The following is a 24027-nucleotide window of genomic DNA, read 5'->3' on the forward strand; positions in this document are numbered from 1 at the left end:
GCTTTAAATGTGCTCTCTGTCATACTATCTCACTCTAACCCTTTGGCCCTATGTCCTGAGGACAGTACTAATTAACCTTCTAGTTATTATATGGAATGGAACTACAGGGCAGAACAGTGACCCTACAGAGTAATGGTTAATCTGGTGTCACAACAAACACATCTGACTTCACATTATTACTGCCGGGTTATTTCCTGCTGGGAGAGTTGTGTAGTTAGTCTCTGTAGCTACCACTCCTATGGTGTAGACTCTAGTCTCTGTAGCTACCACTCCTATGGTATAGACTCTAGTCTCTGTAGCTACCACTCCTATGGTATAGACTCTAGTCTCTGTAGCTACCACTCCTATGGTGTAGACTCTAGTCTCTGTAGCTACCACTCTATTATAGACTCTAGTCTCTGTAGCTACCACTCCAATGGTGTAGACTCTAGTCTCTGTAGCTGCCACTCCTATGGTGTAGACTCTAGTCGCTGTAGCTACCACTCCTATGGTGTAGACTCTAGTCTCTGTAGCTACCACTCCTATGGTGTAGACTCTAGTCTCTGTAGCTACCACTCCAATGGTGTAGACTCTAGTCGCTGTAGCTACCACTCCTATGGTGTAGACTCTAGTCTCTGTAGCTACCACTCCTATGGTGTAGACTCTAGTCTCTGTAGCTACCACTCCAATGGTGTAGACTCTAGTCTCTGTAGCTACCACTCCTATGGTGTAGACTCTAGTCTATGTAGCTACCACTCCAATGGTGTAGACTCTAGTCTCTGTAGCTACCGCTCCTATGGTATAGACTCTAGTCGCTGTAGCTACCACTCCTATGGTATAGACTCTAGTCTCTGTAGCTGCCACTCCTATGGTGTAGACTCTAGTCTCTGTAGCTACCACTCTATTATAGACTCTAGTCTCTGTAGCTACCACTCCTATGGTATAGACTCTAGTCGCTGTAGCTACCACTCCTATGGTATAGACTCTAGTCTCTGTAGCTGCCACTCCTATGGTATAGACTCTAGTCTCTGTAGCTACCACTCCTATGGTATAGACTCTAGTCTCTGTAGCTACCACTCTATTATAGACTCTAGTCTCTGTAGCTACCACTCCTATGGTGTAGACTCTAGTCTCTGTAGCTACCACTCCTATGGTGTAGACTCTAGTCTCTGTAGCTACCACTCCTATGGTGTAGACTCTAGTCTCTGTAGCTACCACTCCTATGGTGTAGACTCTAGTCTCTGTAGCTACCACTCTATTATAGACTCTAGTCTATGTAGCTACCACTCCAATGGTGTAGACTCTAGTCTCTGTAGCTACCGCTCCTATGGTATAGACTCTAGTCGCTGTAGCTACCACTCCTATGGTATAGACTCTAGTCTCTGTAGCTACCACTCCTATGGTGTAGACTCTAGTCTCTGTAGCTACCACTCCTATGGTGTAGACTCTAGTCTCTGTAGCTACCACTCCTATGGTATAGACTCTAGTCTCTGTAGCTACCACTCCTATGGTGTAGACTCTAGTCTCTGTAGCTACCACTCCTATGGTGTAGACTCTAGTCTCTGTAGCTACCACTCCTATGGTGTAGGGTCTAGTCTCTGTAGCTACCACTCCTATGGTGTAGACTCTAGTCTCTGTAGCTACCACTCCTATGGTATAGACTCTAGTCTCTGTAGCTACCACTCCTATGGTATAGACTCTAGTCTCTGTAGCTACCACTCTATTATAGACTCTAGTCTCTGTAGCTACCACTCCTATGGTATAGACTCTAGTCTCTGTAGCTACCACTCCTATGGTATAGACTCTAGTCTCTGTAGCTACCACTCTATTATAGACTCTAGTCTCTGTAGCTACCACTCCTATGGTATAGACTCTAGTCTCTGTAGCTACCACTCTATTATAGACTCTAGTCTCTGTAGCTACCACTCCTATGGTATAGACTCTAGTCTCTGTAGCTACCACTCTATTATAGACTCTAGTCTCTCTAGCTACCACTCCTATGGTATAGACTCTAGTCTCTGTAGCTACCACTCTATTATAGACTCTAGTCTCTGTAGCTACCACTCCTATGGTGTAGACTCTAGTCTCTGTAGCTACCACTCCTATGGTGTAGACTCTAGTCTCTGTAGCTACCACTCTATTATAGACTCTAGTGTCTGTAGCTACCACTCCTATGGTGTAGACTCTAGTCTCTGTAGCTACCACTCCTATGGTATAGACTCTAGTCTCTGTAGCTACCACTCTATTATAGACTCTAGTCTCTGTAGCTACCACTCCTATGGTATAGACTCTAGTCTCTGTAGCTACCACTCCTATGGTGTAGACTCTAGTCTCTGTAGCTACCACTCCTATGGTGTAGACTCTAGTCTCTGTAGCTACCACTCCTATGGTGTAGACTCTAGTCTCTGTAGCTACCACTCTATTATAGACTCTAGTCTCTGTAGCTACCACTCCAATGGTGTAGACTCTAGTCTCTGTAGCTACCGCTCCTATGGTATAGACTCTAGTCGCTGTAGCTACCACTCCTATGGTGTAGACTCTAGTCTCTGTAGCTACCACTCCTATGGTGTAGACTCTAGTCTCTGTAGCTACCACTCTATTATAGACTCTAGTCTCTGTAGCTACCACTCCAATGGTGTAGACTCTAGTCGCTGTAGCTACCACTCCTATGGTATAGACTCTAGTCTCTGTAGCTACCACTCCTATGGTGTAGACTCTAGTCTCTGTAGCTACCACTCCTATGGTGTAGACTCTAGTCTCTGTAGCTACCACTCCTATGGTATAGACTCTAGTCTCTGTAGCTACCACTCCTATGGTGTAGACTCTAGTCTCTGTAGCTACCACTCTATTATAGACTCTAGTCTCTGTAGCTACCACTCTATTATAGACTCTAGTCTCTGTAGCTACCACTCCTATGGTGTAGACTCTAGTCTCTGTAGCTACCACTCCTATGGTGTAGACTCTAGTCTCTGTAGCTACCACTCCTATGGTGTAGACTCTAGTCTCTGTAGCTACCACTCTATTATAGACTCTAGTCTCTGTAGCTACCACTCCAATGGTGTAGACTCTAGTCTCTGTAGCTACCACTCCTATGGTGTAGACTCTAGTCTCTGTAGCTACCACTCCTATGGTATAGACTCTAGTCTCTGTAGCTACCACTCTATTATAGACTCTAGTCTCTGTAGCTACCACTCCTATGGTATAGACTCTAGTCTCTGTAGCTACCACTCCTATGGTGTAGACTCTAGTCTCTGTATCTACCACTCCTATGCTGTAGACTCTAGTCTCTGTAGCTACCACTCCTATGGTGTAGACTCTAGTCTCTGTAGCTGCCACTTGTACAGAAAATGGTGTACTGTGCAATATGTATGAAAAAAATTGGATTTAAGCTGATAGGGTAGGCAACAATACATCTGCTGACGGGCCGCCCCCAGGTGGTAAGGGTAGGTAACAACACATCTGCTACGCTGATCCTCAACATGGGGCCCCCTCAGGGGTGCGTGCTTAGTCCCCTCCTGTACTCCCTGTTCACCCATGACTGCATGGCCAGGCACGACTCCAACACCATCCTCAAGTTTGCCAACGACACAACAGTGGTAGGCCTGATCACCAACAACGATGAGACAGCCTATAGGGAGGAGGTCAGAGACCTGGCCGTGAAGTGCCAGGACAACAACCTCTCCCTCAATGTGATCAAGACAAAGGAGATGATCGTGGACTACAGGAAAAGGAGGACCGAGCACACCCCCATTCTCATTGACGAGTCTGTAGTGGAGCAGGTTGAGAGCTTCAAGTTCCTTGGTGTCCACATCACCAACAAATTATCATGGTCCAAACACACCAAGACAGTCGTGAAGAGGGCATGACAATGCCTAGGAGACTGAAAAGATTTGGCATGGGTTCTCAGATCCTCAAAAATGTATACAGCTGCACCATCGAGAGCATCCTGACTGGTTGCATCACCGCCTGGTATGGCAACTGCTCGGCCTCCGACCGCAAGGCGCTACAGAGGGTAGTGCGTATGGCCCTGTACATCACTGAGGCCAAGCTTCCTAAGACTTAAGACTGCTGAACAGCTAATCAAATGGCTACCCGGACTATTTGCATTGACCCCCCCCTTTTTTTTTTTACGCTGCAGCTACTCGCTGTTTATTATCTATGCATAGTCACATTACCCCTACCTACATGTACAGTACTAGTCAACAGTTTGGACACACCTTCTCATTCAAGGGTTTTTCTTTATTTTTTTTACTATTTTCTACATTGTAGAATAATAGTGAAGACATCAAAACTATGAAATAACACATTTGGAATCATGTAGCAAGCAAAAATTGTGTTAAACAAATCAAAATATATTTTAGCCACCCTTTGCCTTGATGACAGCTTTGCACACTCTTGGCATTCTCTCAACCAGCTTCACCTGGAATGCTTTTCCAACAGTCTTGAAGGAGTTCCCACATATGCTGAACACTTGTTGGCTGCTTTTCCTTCACTCTGCGGTCCGACTCATCCCAAACCATCTCAATTGGGTTGAGGTCGGGGGGTTGTGGAGGCCAGGTCATCTGATGCAGCACTCCATCACTCTCCTTCTTGGTAAAATAGCCCTTACACAGCCTGGAGGTGTGTTGGGTCATTGTCCTGTTGAAAAACAAATGATGGTCCCACTAAGCGCAAACCAGATGGGATGGGTATCGCTGCAGAATGCTGTGGTAGCCATGCTGGTTAAGTGTCCCTTGAATTCTAAATAAATCACAGACAGTGTCACCAGCAAAGCACCCCCACACCATAACACCTCCTCCTCCATGCTTTACGGTGGGAACTACACATGCAGAGATCATCCGTTCACCCACACCGCGTCTCACAAAGACACGGAGGTTGGAACCAAAAATCTCAAATTTGGACTCCATAACAAAGGACACATTTCCACCAGTCTAATGTCCATTGCTCGTGTTTCTTGGTCCAAGCAAGTCTTCTTATTATTGTTGTCCTTTAGTAGTGATTTCTTTGCATGAATTTGACCATGAAGGCCTGATTCACACAGTTTCCTCAGTTGATGTTGAGATGTGTCTGTGACTTGAACTCTGTGAAGCATTTATTTGGGCTGCAATTTCTGAGGCTGGTAACTCTAATGAACTTATCCTCTGTAGCGGAGGTAACTCTGGGTCTTCCATTCCTGTTGCGGTCCTCATGAGAGCCAGTTTCATCATAGCGACTGCACTTGAAGAAACTTTCAAAGTTCTTGAGATTTTCTGGATTGACTGACCTTCATGTCTTAAAGTAATGATGGAATGTCGTTTCTCTTTGCTTATTTGAGCTGTTCTTGACATAATATGGACTTGGTCTTTTACCAATTAGGGCTATCTTCTGTATACCCCTCCTACCTTGTCACAACACAACTGATTAGCTCAAACGCATTAAGAAGGAAAGAAATTCCACAAATTAACGTTTAACAAAGCACACCTGCCAAGAGAAGCTGGTTGAGAGAATGCCAAGAGTGTGCAAAGATGTCATCAAGGCAAAGGGTGGCTATTGAAGAATCTCAAATATAAAATATATTTTGATTTGTTTAACACTTTTTTGGTTACTACATGATTCTATATGTGTTATTTCATAGTTTTGATGTCTTCACTATTATTCTACAATGTAAGAAATAGTAAAAATAAAGAAAAACCCTTGAATGAGTAGGTGTGTCCAAACTTTTGACTGGTAGTGTACATATTACCTCAATTACCTTGACTAACATGTACCACCCCGCACATTGACTCGGTACCGGTACCCCCTGTATATAGCCTCGCTATTGTTATTTTATTGTTGCTCTTTTATCTTTTAACTTTAGTTTATTTAGTAAATATTTTTCTTAAGTCTTATTTTTCTTAAAACTGTATTGTTGGTTAAGGGCTTGTAAGTACGCATTTCTCATCCACTCATCCCCTTAGTCTCATCCACTCATCCCCTTACAGTCTCATCCACTCATCCCCTTAGTCTCATCCACTCATCCCATTACAGTCTCATCCACTCATCCCCTTACAGTCTCATCCACTCATCCCCTTACAGTCTCATCCACTCATCCCCTTAGTCTCATCCACTCATCCCATTACAGTCTCATCCACTCATCCCATTACAGTCTCATCCACTCATCCCATTACGGTCTCATCCACTCATCCCATTACGGTCTCATCCACTCATCCCCTTAGTCTCATCCACTCATCCCATTAAAGTCTCATCCACTCATCCCCTTAGTCTCATCCACTCATCCCATTAAAGTATCATCCACTCATCCCCTTACAGTCTCATCCACTCATCACCTTAGTCTCATCCACTCATCCCATTACAGTCTCATCCACTCATCCCCTTAGTCTCATCCACTCATCCCATTACAGTCTCATCCACTCATCCCATTACAGTCTCATCCAATCATCCCCTTAGTCTCATCCACTCATCCCATTAACGTCTCATCCACTCATCCCCTTACAGTCTCATCCACTCATCCCCTTAGTCTCATCCACTCATCCCCTTACAGTCTCATCCACTCATCCCCTTAGTCTCATCCACTCATCCCCTTACAGTCTCATCCACTCATCCCCTTACAGTCTCATCCACTCACCCCCTTAGTCTCATCCACTCATCCCATTCCAGGACCCACTCACCCCCAGTAGACCCTCACCCCCAGTAGACCCTCACCCCCAGTAGACCCTCACCCCCAGTAGACCCTCACCCCCAGTAGACCCTCACCCCCAGTAGACCCTCACCAGCCATTATACTTCCATTGAACTTACAAGGTAATGCAAACCAACCACAGTACATAAGTGGCAGTCTTTCTTCAAATGGATGTACAATGTATATATCCACAGTTTTTATTGGTACATTAAGAGAGGAGGTGGAGCTTCAAACGCCTCAAAGACCTACTTTGCTTTATGTTTAAAAAAAATTATAATGTAAATGTCTGCTCAGCCCACATGACCACATGCTTTATATATGTAATGTATACAATAACTATGTATTTATACTATGATCCTCCCATTCTATGGAATGCCCACCGCCCTCATATGTCATGTCTGCTAAAATGTTTTACTTGGTTCTTCAATGACAGACGGAACAGACAAGGTTAACTTTGATTCTATACAAGTAAAGAACAAACTAATCCAACTTATCACATGGAATGTCCACGGGCTCCATGATGGGGGAAAGAAGCATATGGTTCTGGAATGTCCACAGGCTCCATGATGGGGGAAAGAAGCATATGGTTCTGGAATGTCCACAGGCTCCATGATGGGGGAAAGAAGCATATGGTTCTGGAATGTCCACAGGCTCCATGATGGGGGAAAGAAGCATATGGTTCTGGAATGTCCACAGGCTCCATGATGGGGGAAAGAAGCATATGGTTCTGGAATGTCCACAGGCTCCATGATGGGGGAAAGAAGCATATGGTTCTGGAATGTCCACAGGCTCCATGATGGGGGAAAGAAGCATATGGTTCTGGAATGTCCACGGGCTCCATGATGGGGGAAAGAAGCATATGGTTCTGGAATGTCCACAGGCTCCATGATGGGGGAAAGAAGCATATGGTTCTGGAATGTCCACAGGCTCCATGATGGGGGAAAGAAGCATATGGTTCTGGAATGTCCACAGGCTCCATGATGGGGGAAATAAGCCTATGGTTCTGGAATGTCCACGGGCTCCATGATGGGGGAAAGAAGCATATGGTTCTGGAATGTCCACAGGCTCCATGATGGGGGAAAGAAGCATATGGTTCTGGAATGTCCACAGGCTCCATGATGGGGGAAAGAAGCATATGGTTCTGGAATGTCCACAGGCTCCATGATGGGGGAAAGAAGCATATGGTTCTGGAATGTCCACGGGCTCCATGATGGGGGAAAGAAGCATATGGTTCTGGAATGTCCACGGGCTCCATGATGGGGGAAAGAAGCATATGGTTCTGGAATGTCCACGGGCTCCATGATGGGGGAAAGAAGCATATGGTTCTGGAATGTCCACGGGCTCCATGATGGGGGAAAGAAGCATATGGTTCTGGAATGTCCACAGGCTCCATGATGGGGGAAAGAAGCATATGGTTCTGGAATGTCCACAGGCTCCATGATGGGGGAAAGAAGCATATGGTTCTGGAATGTCCACGGGCTCCATGATGGGGGAAAGAAGCATATGGTTCTGGAATGTCCACGGGCTCCATGATGGGGGAAAGAAGCATATGGTTCTGGAATGTCCACGGGCTCCATGATGGGGGAAATAAGCATATGGTTCTGGAATGTCCACAGGCTCCATGATTGGGGAAAGAATCCAACTGATTAAATGGAATGTCCATAGGCTCCATGATGGGGGAAAGAAGCATATGGTTCTGGAATGTCCACAGGCTCCATGATGGGGGAAAGAAGCATATGGTTCTGGAATGTCCACAGGCTCCATGATGGGGGAAAGAAGCATATGGTTCTGGAATGTCCACAGGCTCCATGATGGGGGAAAGAAGCATATGGTTCTGGAATGTCCACGGGCTCCATGATGGGGGAAAGAAGCATATGGTTCTGGAATGTCCACAGGCTCCATGATTTTACATTTACATTTACGTCATTTAGCAGACGCTCTTATCCAGAGCGACTTACAGTTAGTGAATACATTTTTTTATTATTATTATTATAAAAAAAATTTTATACTGTCCCCCCGTGGGAATCGAACCCACAACCCTGGCGTTGCAAACGCCATGCTCTATCAACTGAGCTACATCCCTGCCGGCCATTCCCTCCCCTACCCTGGACGACGCTGGGCCAATTGTGCGCCGCCCATGAGTCTCCCGGTCACGGCCGGCTGCGACAGAGCCTGGATTCGAACCAGGATCTAGTGGCACAGTTAGCACTGCGATGCAGTGCCTTAGACCATGGTTCTGGAATGTCCACGGGCTCCATGATGGGGGAAAGAAGCATATGGTTCTGGAATGTCCACGGGCTCCATGATGGGGGAAAGAAGCATATGGTTCTGGAATGTCCACGGGCTCCATGATGGGGGAAAGAAGCATATGGTTCTGGAATGTCCACGGGCTCCATGATGGGGGAAAGAAGCATATGGTTCTGGAATGTCCACGGGCTCCATGATGGGGGAAATAAGCATATGGTTCTGGAATGTCCACAGGCTCCATGATTAGGGAAAGAATCCAACTGATTAAATGGAATGTCCATAGGCTCCATGATGGGGGAAAGAAGCATATGGTTCTGGAATGTCCACAGGCTCCATGATGGGGGAAAGAAGCATATGGTTCTGGAACGCTTAAAGAGATGTGTCAGCAGATGTGGTTTTCTTGCAAGAGCTAAGTAAAAAAAGAAAGATACATTTATCATTTAAAGAGGAGCTGGGTTGGAGAGGCCGATGCTGCCTCCTACTGTAGAAACAGCAGAGGTGTAGGCATCCTGATAAATACGAATATACAAAGGCTGTTTTCTAATGTTGAAATGTACCTTTCATGGTGATAAATATACATTGATTTCATTGTATATCCTACCAGGGGCAATTCTGGTGTTTTTTAGATAGAATTCTAGATATATTAGATCACGTCTAGACAGGAACTACTATTTTGACAGACAGGCACATTTAGGGAGCCTCTAAAGAGGGTGAAACATTTAATCTCTACAAATAATTTTCAGGTTTACAGGACACCTGGTATTTACTATTCTGAACTAAAGGCTGTTCCTTTTTATTTTCTCAAAGTAAGAAAAGCTTTTCAAGAATTGACAAAAAAAATCTCAAAAAAAAATTGAACTCAACAATTTACTGGATTCAAAAATTCATGATATAGAATCATTCTCCAGTATCATACTTTAATTACACTAACATAAAATACACTTAGTTACAGAATATTGAGAATAAACAGAATGCATCTTCAAGACCCAAAATGTATTAAATACGTAAATGAAAAAAATAAAGATCTTCACCATTACAAATGATTGTACAAAACATTAGGAACACCTGCTCTTTCCATGACATAGACTGCCCAAGTGAATCCAGGTGAAAGCTATGATGCCTTATTAATGTTAAATCCACTTCAATCAGTGTACATGAAAGGGAGGAGACGGGTTAAAGAATGATTTTTTAAGCCTTGAGAATTGAGACATGGATTGTGTATGTGTGCCATTCAGAGCGTGAATGGGCAAGACAAAATATTTAAGTGCCTTTGAACGGGGGATGGTAGTAGGTGCTGTTGGGTATTTTTTCAGTAGACCATACAGAGCCATGGTACGAGTGGTACCCAAGGTCAGACCATAGGTTAAAAATAGTACATCTTTCTAGACTATAAAGATTAAAATATAGCTAATTATAAAGACAAGCAGTGGTACCGAGTGGTACAGAGGATGAGGCAATAAGACTGAGTGATGTGGAGTGGGGTACCGAGTGGTACAGAGGATGAGGCAATAAGACTGAGTGATGTGGAGTGGGGTACCGAGTGGTACAGAGGATGAGGCAATAAGACTGAGTGATGTGGAGTGGGGTACCGAGTGGTACAGAGGATGAGGCAATAAGACTGAGTGATGTGGAGTGGGGTACCGAGTGGTACGGAGGATGAGGCAATAAGACTGAGTGATGTGGAGTGGGGTACCGAGTGGTACGGAGGATGAGGCAATAAGACTGAGTGATGTGGAGTGGGGTACCGAGTGATACACAAGGGTCAGGAGATGGCTCTTGATTGATTATATTGTCATGGATGAGGCAATGCATTAGGAACGTCTTAAAATGTATGTGGTTGAGAATGGGTTATGGACCTGCCATGTTTAAACCATATTTAAGTATCGATTGATATGTTTTGGAACAAACAGAGCAGAGCTCTGTTATTTTATTACATGAGAAAGTTTGGTTTGGCCACCATTGTATCCAAACTAAATTACTATAGGAGGAGAAGTCAGATTTCACCACTGTCATAAATTAAGAGAGTGGGCGGAGCGGTCAAAAGATACACGTTTGGAAACAATGGTGGAGAACTGAACTGGGAGGGTTTAAGCTAAAAAGTATGTAAAATTAGCAGGAATGGACATTGTATATAAACTGAGGGCCGAGTGTTGCTCTGCAGATCAGCTCGACTTTTGTTGCTCTGTGTAATAAAGTCTTATCTTGATTCTACAAAAACTCTGGAAGAACTTTGATTTTTAATAAGTATAGTGATCATTTTCCATGATAGTGCCAGGTTCACTGGGTTGAGTGTGTCGAGAACTGCAACACTGCGGGGGTTTTTCACGCTCAACAGTTTCCCTTGTGTATCAAGAATGGTCCACCACCCAAAGGACATCCAGCCAACTTGACATAACTGTGGGAAGCATTGGAGTCAACATGTGGCCAACATCCATGTGGAACACTTTCGACACCTTGAAGAGTCCGAATTGAGGCTGCTCTGAGGGCAAAACGGGGTGCAACTCAATATTAGTGTTCCTAATGTTTTATACACTCAGTGTATATCATACAGTATATTATCTTGATCACCCTGGGCGTACTACCACTGTCGGAGAGTCATAGAGAATGTGTTCGGCATCATGGCTGCAATGATGAATGATTCTTGATCGTCCAATCAAGCGTACCCCTGAAAAGGCTAAGGACATTGTGAAGGCATGTGTCCTCCACAGATGAAGCTCATGAGCCAAACGCTTTTGCTGATATGCCCCTCCCTTCTGGCAACTACCAACCTGGAAAGTGGAGGATGGTTGTGGCAGGGGACAACGATCTCCAAGAGCCAGGGAGACTCTCTCGTGCACGGATTGCAAGTGAAACAAGAAACGAGCTCAGGGATTTCTTCCTCTCCCCCCTGGACGTGTGCCATGGCAGGAAGACATGGTTAGGAGAGGACAACTCAACCCAATGCCAGCCAATCGTGCAGAATAGGACCGCTTGCACACCCATTGATGGAGGCACACAGACTCACAGTTCTTTGTGTTCACTGTGAACTTTGTGCTAAAATGTAGAGTTTTAATCTTGTTAATAAAATGAAACCTGAAACTATGACGTCTCAGTGTGCAGTAATTTAGATTAGATTGAACTACACCACCAGTAGAAGAAATCCTGAAAAGTCTGTGGCTCACAGCTCTTCTCTATGTTGTCAGCCTGTAGTCTGTCGCTCACATCTCTTCTCTACGTTGTCAGCCTGTAGTCTGTGGCTCACAGCTCTTCTCTACGTTGTCAGCCTGTAGTCTGTCGCTCACAGCTCTTCTCTCCGTTGTCAGCCTGTAGTCTGTCGCTCACAGCTCTTCTCTACGTTGTCAGCCTGTAGTCTGTCGCTCACAGCTCTTCTCTACGTTGTCAGCCTGTAGTCTGTGGCTCACAGCTCTTCTCTACGTTGTCAGCCTGTAGTCTGTGGCTCACAGCTCTTCTCTACGTTGTCAGCCTGTAGTCTCTGGCTCACAGCTCTTCTCTACGTTGTCAGCCTGTAGTCTGTGGCTCACAGCTCTTCTCTCCGTTGTCAGCCTGTAGTCTGTGGCTCACAGCTCTTCTCTACGTTGTCAGCCTGTAGTCTGTGGCTCACAGCTCTTCTCTACGTTGTCAGAACTTGATGTTCAAGTAGAATGCATTGAAACACCTTTGTATTAAGATGAAGAAATGCCAACAGAGCTTTTTCAGCACACCAATAAACCTTTATTTCCACCTCCATGTTTGACGGTGGGGATGGTGTTCTTGGGGTCATAGGCAGCATTCCTCCTCCTCCAAACACGGCGAGTTGAGTTGATGCCAAAGAGCTCGATTTTGGTCTCATCTGACCACAACACTTTCACCCAGTTCTCCTCTGAATCATTCAGATGTTCATTGGCAAACTTCAGACGGCCCTGTATATGTGCTTTCTTGAGCAGGGGGACCTTGCGGGCGCTGCAGGATTTCAGTCCTTCACGGCGTAGTGTGTTACCAATTGTTTTCTTGGTGACTATGGTCCCAGCTGCCTTGAGATCATTGACAAGATCCTCCCGTGTAGTTCTGGGCTGATTCCTCACCGTTCTCATGATCATTGCAACTCCACGAGGTGAGATCTTGCATGGAGCCCCAGGCCGAGGGAGATTGACAGTTATTTTGTGTTTCTTCCATTTGCAAATAATCGCACCAACTGTTGTCACCTTCTCACCAAGCTGCTTGGCGATGGTCTTGTAGCCCATTCCAGCCTTGTGTAGGTCTACAATCTTGTCCCTGACATCCTTGGAGAGCTCTTTGGTCTTGGCCATGGTAGAGAGTTTGGAATCTGATTGATTGATTGCTTCTGTGGACAGGTGTCGTTTAGACAGGTAACAAGCTGAGATTAGGAGCACTCCCTTTAAGAGTGTGCTCCTAATCTCAGCTCGTTACCTGTATAAAAGACACCTGGGAGCCAGAAATCTTTCTGATTGAGAGGGGGTCAAATACTTATTTCCCTCATTAAAATGCAAATCAATTTATAACATTTTTGACATGCTTTGTTGTTATTCTGTCTCTCACTGTTCAAATAAACCTACCATTAAAATGATAGACTGATCATTTCTTTGTCAGTGGGCAAACGTACAAAATCAGCAGGGGATCAAATACTTTTTTCCCTCACTGTATATTAATAAACCAGATGAGATGTGCAGTCATTTATCCAGTCATTCATAATCAATAAAGAACCCAGTCAGGACTGAACCCACAGTCAAATGTACAATAGTTGTTCCCTAAAACAACAGATTTTTGCTCTGCCATCTTCTCCTTCCTTGACTCTTCTATCCTGCGCTCCACTTCCTCCTCCTCCTTCTCCTCTCAGTACAAGCTACAGGAGAGAGAGAGAGAGAGAGAGAGAGAGAGAGAGAGAGAGAGAGAGAGAGAGAGAGAGAGAGAGAGAGAGAGAGAGAGAGAGAGAGAGAGAGAGAGAGAGAGAGAGAGAGAGAGAGATAATTAATGTGTGTGTGTACAGTATGCAGGTGTGTGCGCGTGCGCGTCACATTTTCCCGTCATGTTCCCCAGCCTGTCTGCTCACCTGGTGGTTGCCATGGGAACAGCCAGACGGCGGCAGACTCTGCACTAGCTCCCCCGGGCTTCTGGGTAGAGAACGGAACAGAGAGGTTTGGGAACCTTGCATTCTCTCCAGGTCTTTACACACCTTCTAGGGACTACCGCTCAGATCAGGACCTATTTCAACTCCAGTTCAATATGCAGTCACTGTCTTTCTGAACACCTCAGCACCTTTTAACGATTAAATAACACCCATTTTATTATTAGTCTCTTTGTTAAAGGTCTGCCGTTTTTATCTCAGTATCAAATCATTTCTGGGTAACAATGAAGTACCTTACTGTGATTGTTTTCAATTAAATTGGTCAAAAATAAACTGAAATAGCTTCATAGCAATTTGTCAAAATGAATTTTGTTTAGGTTTTCTACTGCCAAGATTACACCTTCACTTTTACGGTGAAACATTTTGTCCAGGAAGTTGTCTAAAAGGGATTGAATTTGTTGCCTAATAGTTTTTTGGTAGGTTTCAACACTACTTTGCTTCCATCTATAGCATTTCTTAATATTATTCAGTTCCTTTGGCTTTGATGCCTCTTGATTGAGTATTGCTCTGTTCAAGTAGACTGTGATTTTGCTGTGATCTGATAGGGGTGTCAGTGGGCTGACTGTGAACGCTCTGAGAGAGACTGGGTTGAGGTCAGTGATAAAGTAGTCTACAGTACTACTGCCAAGAGATGAGCTATAGGTGTACCTACCATATGAGTCCCCTCGAAGCCTACCATTGACTATGTACATACCCAGCGTGCGACAGAGCTGCAGGAGTCGTGACCCGTTTTTGTTGGTTATGTTGTCGTAGTTGTGCCTAGGGGGGCATATTGGGGAGGGAATGCTGTCACCTCCAGGTAGGTGTTTGTCCCCCTGTGTGCTGAGGGTGTCAGGTTCTTGTCCAGTTCTGGCATTTAGGTCGCCACAGACTAGTACATGTCCCAGGGTCTGGAAATGATTGATTTCCCCCTCCAGGATGGAGAAGCTGTCTTCATTAAAGTATGGGGATTCTAGTGGGGGGATATACAGTGCATTCGGAAAGTATTTAGACCCCTTTTCCACATTTTGTTACGTTACACCCTTATTCTAAAATGGATTAAACTGTTTTTTTCCCTCCTCAATCTACACACAATACCCCATAATGACAAAGGAAAAACATGTTTTTAGAACTATCACATTTACATAAGTATTCAGACCCTTTACTCAGTACTTTGTTGAAGCACCTTTGGCAGCGATTACAGCCTTGAGTCTTCTTGGGTATGACGCTACAAGCTTGGCACACCTGTATATGGGGAGTTTCTCCCATTCTTCTCTGCAGATCCCCTCAAGCTCTGTCAGGTTGGATGGGGAGCGTTGCTGCACAGCTATTTTCAGGTCTCTCCAGAGATGTTCGATTGGGTTCAAGTCCGGGCTCTGGCTGGGCCACTCAAGGACATTCAGAGACTTGTCCCGAAGCCACTCCTGCGTTGTTTTGGCTGTGTGCTTAGTGTAGTTGTCCTGTTGGAAGGTGAACCTTCGCCCCAGTCTGAGGTCCTGAGCACTCTGGAGCAGGTTTTCATCAAGAATCTCTCTGTACTTTGCTCCGTTCATCTTTCCCTCATCTTTCCCTCGATCCTGACTAATCTTCCAGTCCCTGCCGCTGAAAAACATCCCCACAGCATGATGCTGCCACCACCATGCTTCACCGTAGTGATTGTGCCAGGTTTCCTCCTGATGTGAGTGACGCTTGGCATTCAGGCCAAAGAGTTCAATCTTGGTTTCATCAGACCAGATAATCTTGTTTCTTATGGTCTGAGAGTCTTTAGGTGCCTTTTGGCAAACTTCAAGCGGGCTGTCATGTGCCTTTTACTGAGGAGTGGCTTCCGTCTGGCCACCATAAAGGCCTGATTGGTGGAGTGCTGCAGAGATGTCTGTGCTTCTGGAAGTTTCTCCCATCTCCACAGAGGAACTTTGGAGCTCTGTCAGAGTGACCATCGGGTTCTTGGTCACCTCCCTGACCAAGGCCCTTCTCCCCCGATTGCTCAGTTTGGCCGGGCGGCCAGCTCTAGAAAGAGTCTTGGTGGTTCCAAACTTCTTCCATTTAAGAATGATGGAGGCCACTGTGTTCTTGGGCACCTTCAATGCTGCATCATTTTTTTGGTACCCTTCCCCAGATCTGTGCCTCTACACAATCCTGTCTCAGAGCTCTACGGACAATTCCTTCAACCTCATGGCTTGGTTTTTGCTCTGACATGCACTGTCAACTGTGAGACCTTATATAGACAGGTGTGTGCCTTTCCAAATCATGTCCAATTATTTGAATTTACCACAGGTGGATTCTAATCAAGTTGTAGAAACATCTCAAGGATGATTGATGGAAACAGGATGCACCTGAGCTCAATTTTGTGTAAATAAGGTATTTATGTTATTTATGTTTAATAGATTTGCTAAAATTCCTAAAAACCTGTTTTCGCTTTGTCATTCGCAGCCTAGCGCGGAGGAGACGCTGTCGTTACGGCATGGATTCAGGTGTGTTCCTGAGAATGGAGTTAAGGTGGAGGAGGTTCTGCTCGCGGTCGGCAAACAGGTAGGTGCTGATGTTATAGATGGTGGTGTAGATGAGGCTGGGTCTAGTCATGCTATAGATGGTGGTGTAGATGAGGCTGGGTCTAGTCATGCTATAGATGGTGGTGTAGATGAGGCTGGGTCTAGTTATGCTATAGATGGTGGTGTAGATGAGGCTGGGTCTAGTCATGCTATATATGGTGGCGTAGATGAGGCTGGGTCTAGTCATGTTATAGATGGTGGTGTAGATGAGGCTGGGTCTAGTCATGCTATAGATGGTGGTATAGATGAGGCTGGGTCTAGTCATGTTATAGATGGTGGTGTAGATGAGGCTGGGTCTAGTCATGCTATAGATGGTGGTGTAGATGAGGCTGGGTCTAGTCATGCTATAGATGGTGGTGTAGATGAGGCTGGGTCTAGTCATGCTATATATGGTGGCGTAGATGAGGCTGGGTCTAGTCATGTTATAGATGGTGGTGTAGATGAGGCTGGGTCTAGTCATGCTATAGATGGTGGTATAGATGAGGCTGGGTCTAGTCATGTTATAGATGGTGGTGTATATGAGGCTGGGTCTAGTCAGGTTATGCTAGTGGATGAGGAGAGTATAGTGGGGAAGGGGAAGCAATAAGGGGGGTGGAGGAGGTTGTCATGCGGAAGAGGAAAAAGGGGGAGAAGAAAGGAGGTGGGAGGTTAGAGGCTGGTGTGGTGAAAGGCACCAAGGGGGGGAGGCCCCGACTAGAGAGGAAGGGAAGGTGGTCAGGTTGGGAGATGGAGATGAGGAAGAGTAAGGTGAGTCTGAGGAAGAGGACGATGAGGAGGCTTTCTTTTTAGACTCCTCCTCAATGGGTCCAGAGCTGACAGCCAGTCAGGCAGAGGAGTCAAAGTACACGGTGAGGGAACTGTCAAGGTGCCTGAATGAGACTAAAGGGAAAAAGAAGGTTCATTTTGAAGCCATTCTCCCAGTGGGTTTTTCAGATCATCACATAACCATGGCTCGGCTGTCTATTTCACCATGGCTTCGGCAGGCATCCTATTGGAAGTTTAATGTAGAGCTCTTACAAGATGCCACTTTTTTCTCAGGTTTCCAGACTTTTTGAGAAAGGTTGGGGCAGCGAAGAGAGGAGTATGGTGGGATGTCTTAAAAGTCAAAATTCGGCTTTTCTGTCAACAGTATACAGCTCTCTCATCCTCAGAGGCTAGTAGAGTATTGGGGGAACTCGAGCGTAGTATCAGTGAGGTGGAAGTAGAGCTAGTGGGGCAAGGCAATGTAGGCCTCCAAGCTAATTTAGCTGAATTACATGTACATTTACATTTACAAATTGGTGCATTCACCTTATAGCCAGTGGGATAACCACTTTACAATATGTTTTTTTTTTTTTTTTTGGGGGTGGGGTAAGGGGGTAGAAGGATTACTTTATCCTATCCCAGGTATTCCTTAAAGAGGTGGGGTTTCAAGTGTCTCCGGAAGGTGGTGAGTGACTCCGCTGTCCTGGCGTCGTGAGGGAGCTTGTTCCACCATTGGGGTGCCAGAGCAGTGAACAGTTTTGACTGGGCTGAGCGGGAACTGTGCTTCCGCAGAGGTAGGGGGGCCAGCAGGCCAGAGGTGGATGAACGCAATGCCCTCGTTTGGGTGTAGGGACTGATCAGAGCCTGAAGGTACGGAGGTGCCGTTCCCCTCACAGCTCCATAGGCAAGCACCATGGTCTTGTAGCAGATGCGAGCTTCAACTGGAAGCCAGTGGAGTGTGCGGAGGAGCGGGGTAACGTGAGAGAACTTGGGAAGGTTGAACACCAGACAGGCTGCGGCATTCTGGATGAGTTGTAGGGGTTTAATGGCACAGGCAGGGAGCCCAGCCAACAGCAAGTTGCAGTAATCCAGACGGGGGATGACAAGTGCCTGGATTAGGACCTGTGCCGCTTCCTGTGTAAGGCAGGGTCGTACTCTCCGAATGTTGTAGAGCATGAACCTACAGGATCGGGTCACCGCCTTGATGTTAGCGGAGAACGACAGGGTGTTGTCCAGGGTCACGCCAAGGCTCTTTGCACTCTCGGAGGAGGACACAACGGAGTTGTCAACCATGATGGCGAGATCATGGAACGGGCAGTCCTTCCCCGGGAGGAAGAGCAGCTCCGTCTTGCCGAGGTTCAGTTTGAGGTGGTGATCCGTCATCCACACTGATATGTATGCCAGACATGCACAGATGCGATTCGCCACCTGGTTATCAGAAGGGGGAAAGGGGAAGGTTAGTTGTGTGTCATCTGCGTAGCAATGATAGGAGAGGCCATGTGAGGATATGACAGAGCCAAGTGACTTGGTGTATAGCGAGAATAGGAGAGGGCCTAGAACTGAGCCCTGGGGGACACCAGTGGTGAGAGCACGTGGTGCGGAGACAGACCACTTGGTAGGAGCGACCTGTTAGGTAGGACGCAATCCAAGAGTGAGCCGCGCCGGAGATGCCCAACTCGGAGAGGGTGGAGAGGAGGATCTGATGGTTCACAGTATCAAATGCAGCAGACAGGTCTAGAAGGACAAGAGCAGAGGAGAGAGAGTTAGCTTTAGCAGTGTGGAGAGCCTCCGTGACACAGAGAAGAACCGTCCAGTCTTGAAACCTGACTGGTTTGGATCAAGAAGGTCATTCTGAGAGAGATAGCAAGAGAGTTGGCTAAAGACGGCACGCTCAAGAGTTTTGGAGAGAAAAGAAAGAAGGGATACTGGTCTGTAGACATCGGAGGGATCGAGTGTAGGTTTTTTGAGAAGGGGTGCAACTCTTGCTCTCTTGAAGACGGAAGGGACATAGTCAGCGGTCAAGGATGAGTTGATCAGCGAGGTGAGGTAAGGGAGAAGGTCACCGGAGATGGTCTGGAGAAGAGAGGAGGGGATGGGGTCAAGCGGGCAGGTTGTTGGGCAGCCGGCCGTCACAAGTCGCAAGATTTCATCTGGAGAGAGAGGGGAGAAAGAAGTCAAAGCATAGGGTAGGCAGTGTGAGCAGGACCAGCAGTGTCATTTGACTTAACAAACGAGGATCGAATGTCATCAACCTTCTTTTCAAAATGGTTGACGAAGTCATCCACAGAGAGAGAGGATTCAGCAGGGAGGAGAAGGTGGCAAAGAGCTTCCTAGGGTTAGAGGCAGATGCTTGGAATTTAGAGTGGTAGAAAGTGGCTTTAGCAGCAGAAACAGAGGAAGAAAATGTAGAGAGGAGGGAGTGAAAAGATGCCAGGTCCACAGGGAGTCTAGTTTTCCTCCATTTCCGCTCGGCTGCCCGGAGCCCTGTTCTGTGAGCTCGCAATGAGTCATCAAGCCACGGAGCAGGAGGGGAGGACCGAGCCAGCCGGGAGGATAGGGGACATAGAGAGTCAAAGGATGCAGAAAGGGAGGAGAGGAGGGTTGAGGAGGCAGAATCAGGAGATTGGAGGGAGAAGGATTGAGCAGAGGGAAGAGATGATAGGATGGAAGAGGAGAGAGTAGCGGAAGAGAGAGAGCGAAGGTTGCGACGGCGCATTACCATCTGAGTAGGGGCAGAGTGAGTAGTGTTGGAGGAGAGCGAGAGAGAAAAGGATACAAAGTAGTGGTCGGAGACTTGGAGGGGAGTTGCAGTGAGATTAGTAGAAGAACAGCATCTAGTAAAGATGAGGCCAAGCGTATTGCCTGCCTTGTGAGTAGGGGGGTTAAAGAGGAAAGGAGTGGAAAGAAGGAGGCAGAGAGAAATGAGTCAAAGGCAGACGTAGGGAGGTTAAAGTCACCCAGAACTGTGAAGGGTGTGCCATCCTCAGGAAAGGAACTTATCAAGGCGCCTGTGCGGAGAGGAGAGAACAGGGATAGACAGACGCATATTTGACAGGCTACAGAAAATGTAGGGACCTGGGCACTTTATTCCAGGTTAAAGCAAAGGGAGCACTTGTAAGAGCTAGGTTCTCCATGCTCAAGGAGTGTGGAGTTTTATACTGAGTTGTATAGGGCAGAACTGTGTGATCCTATGTGTGCTCAGGTTTTGTTTGCAGAACTCACTAAGATCTCTCTGGCACAGAGGGATGAAATTGACATTCCCCTGTTGTCCCATGAACTGGCAGAGGCCGTAACCCAGATGTCCCCTGGCCGTGCACCGGGAGTCGATGGACTCCCAGTGGAGTTTTATAAACAATTCTGGGGAATAATTGGACTGGACTTCTTTTGCATGTTGCGTGAGTGCGTTGGGGTAGTAGAGTTGCCGATGAGCTGTCGACGGGCGGCTCTAACTCTCCTACCCAAGAAAGGGGACTTGTGTGAACTTAAGAACTGGAGGCATTGCTCTGTGCGGACTACAAGGTATTTACCAAGATCCTTGCTAACAGACTGAAGTCCCATCTGGACTCTATAGTACAGAAGGACCAGACATATTGCGTACCAGGACACTCAATCACAGACAACTTGTTCTTAATCAGGGACATGTTGGACTTGTTGAGAGTTTCTAATGTGAACTTTGGACTGGTCTCTTTAGACCAGGAGAGGGCTTTTGATAGAGTGGACTATGAGTATCTGTTTAATGTGATGTCTGTGTTTGGGTTTGGGGAAAGGTTTTTGGCCTGTGTGAAGATGTTGTATGCTGGGGCATCATGTATGGTCAAGGTGGGAGGGGGGCTTAGTAGGCCAGTCTGGGTGAGGCGGGGCATTAGACCAGGATGCCCTCTATCGGGGCAGTTATATACACTAGCCATTGAGCCTTTTTTGGGCCTGCTACACAGTCGGAATGGAGCCGCTGACCGGAGCTGGACTGGGCACAGGTGGAGCGGACTGCTCTGGCTCCAGAGTGGAGCAGCTGACCGCAGCTGGACTGGACCCCGGTGGAGCGGAATGCTCTGGCTCCGGAGTGGAGCCGCTGACCGGAGCTGGACTGGGCACCGGTGGAGCGGACTGCTCTGGCTCCGGAATGGATCATTAATCTGCTCTGGCTTGGTGCGAGGAGCAGGCACAGGCCGTGCCGGACTGGGAACACGCACCACTGGCTTGGTGCGAGGAGCAGGCACGGGCCTTGCCGGACTGGGAACACGCACCACTGGCTTGGTGCGAGGAGCAGGCACGGGCCGTGGAGATCCACGACTGTTCCAGTCCTTCTCTCTCCACCGCCAATCCTCCTCCAGTGAGGACTCCTCCGGAGTTAGGGAACAGAAACTCATTGTCGTCGTCATCCTCCGACTCGTAAAACCATTCCTGGAACCCCACCAGGTGCAGTGGGCGGGGCTCTTCTCTCTCGATCCCCGACCACCCCTCTAGCCCCCCAACGGGCTTCCTCCTTGGTCCCGTTGGATGATCCCCAATCAGAGACAACGAGTGACAGCTGTCTCTGATTGGGAATCAAACCCGGCCAGACATAGAAATAGAAAAACTAGAACATAAACATAGAATATATAACATAGATTTCCACACCCTGACTCAACAAACAAGAGTTCTATAGGTCAGGGCGTGACAATTACAGAAAATGATGTCATGGCTTTAGAAGCTTCTGATAGGCTAATTGAAATCATTTGAGTCAATTGGAGGTGTACCTGTGGATGTATTTCAAGGCCTACTTTCAAACTCAGTGCCTCTTTGCTTGACATCATGGGAAAATCAAAAGAAATCAGCCAAGACATAAAAAAAATTCTAGACCTCCACAAGTCTGGTTCATCCTTGGGAGCAATTTCCAAATGCCTGAAGGTACCACATTCATCTGTACAAACAATAGTATGCAAGTATAAACACCATGGGACCACGCAGCCGTCATACCGCTCAGGAAGGAGACGCGTTCTGTCTCCTAGAGATTAACGTACTTTGGTGCGAAAGTACAAATCAATCCTAGAACAACAGCAAAGGACCTTGTGAAGATGCTGGAGGAAACAGGTACAAAAGTATCTATACCACAGTAAAACTAGTCCTATATCGACATAACCTGAAAGGCCGCTCAGCAAGGAAGAAGCCACTGCTCCAAAACCGCCATAAAAATGCCACACTACGGTTTGCAACTGCACATGGGGACAAAGATCGTACTTTTTGAAGAAATGTCATCTGGTCTGAAGAAACAAAAATCGGTATGTTTGGAGGAAAAAGGGGGCAGCTTGCAAGCTGAAGAACACCATCCCAACTTTGAAGCCAGCATCATGCTGTGGGGGTGCTTTGCTGCAGGAGGGACTGGTGCACTTCACAAAATAGATGGCATCATGAGGAAGGACAATTATGTGGATATATTGAAGCAACATCTCAAGACATCAGTCAGGAAGTTAAAGCTTGGTCGCAAATGGGTCTTCCAAATTGACAATGACCCCAAGCATACTTCCAAAATTGTGGCAAAATGGCTTAAGGACAACAAAGTCAAGGTATTGGAGTGGCCATCACAAAGCCCTGACCTCAATCCTATAGAACATTTGTGGGCAGAACTGAAAAAGCGTGTGCGAGCAAGGAGGCCTATAAACCTGACTCAGTTACACCAGCTCTGTCAGGAGGAATGGGCCAAAATTCACCCAACTTTTTGTGGGAAGCTTGTGGAAGGCTACCTGAAACGTTTGACCCAAGTTAAACAATTTAAAGGCAATGCTACCAAAAACTAATGGAGTGTATGTAAACGTCTGACCCACTGGGAATGTGATGAAATAAATAAAAGCTGAAAGAAATCATTCTCTCTACTATTATTCTGACATTTCACATTGTTAAAATAAAGTGGTGATCCTAACTGACCTAAGACAGGGACATTTTGCTAGGATTAAATGTCAGGAATTGTGAAAAACTGAGTTTAAATGTATTTGGCTAAGGTATATGTAAACTTCCAACATCAACTGTACTTACACGTACGCTACGGTCACAAGAAGCAGGCCTCCTTATTGTCCCTAGAATTTCTAAGCAAACAGCTGGAGGCAGGGCTTTATAATAATAATAATAATAATAATAATAATATGCCATTTAGCAGACGCTTTTATCCAAAGCGACTTACAGTCATGCGTGCATACATTTTTATATATGGGTGGTCCCGGGGGTCGAACCCACTACCCTGGCGTTACAAGCGCCGTGCTCTACCAGCTGAACTGCAGAGGCTTTCTCCTATATTTTTATGGAATGGTCTGCCTATCCATGTGAGAGATGCAGATTCGGTCTCGACCTTTCAGTCTTTACTGAAGACTCATCTCTTCAGTAGGTCCTATGATTGAGTGTAGTCTGGCCCAGGGGTGTGAAGGTGAACGGAAAGGCACTGGAGAGACAAACTGCCCTTGCTGTCTCTGCCTGGCCGGCTCCCCTCTCTCCACTGGGATTCTCTGCCTCTGACCCTATTACGGGGTCTGAGTCACTGGCTTACTGGTGCTTTCCATGCCGTCCCTAGGAGGGGTGCATCACTTGAGTGGGTTGAATTACTGACGTGATCTTCCTGTCCGGTTTGTCGCTCCCTCTGGCTTGTGCAGTGGAGGAGATCTTCATGGGCTATACTCAGCCTTGTCTCAGGGTAGTAGGTTGATGGTCTGTTGATATCCCTATGATTATTATTTGAACCTGCTGGTCATTTATGAACATTTGAACATCTTGGAGAAAAATCTG

This window comes from Coregonus clupeaformis, chromosome 7 (assembly GCF_020615455.1).
Source record: "Coregonus clupeaformis isolate EN_2021a chromosome 7, ASM2061545v1, whole genome shotgun sequence".
In the NCBI taxonomy this organism is placed as follows: domain Eukaryota; kingdom Metazoa; phylum Chordata; class Actinopteri; order Salmoniformes; family Salmonidae; genus Coregonus; species Coregonus clupeaformis.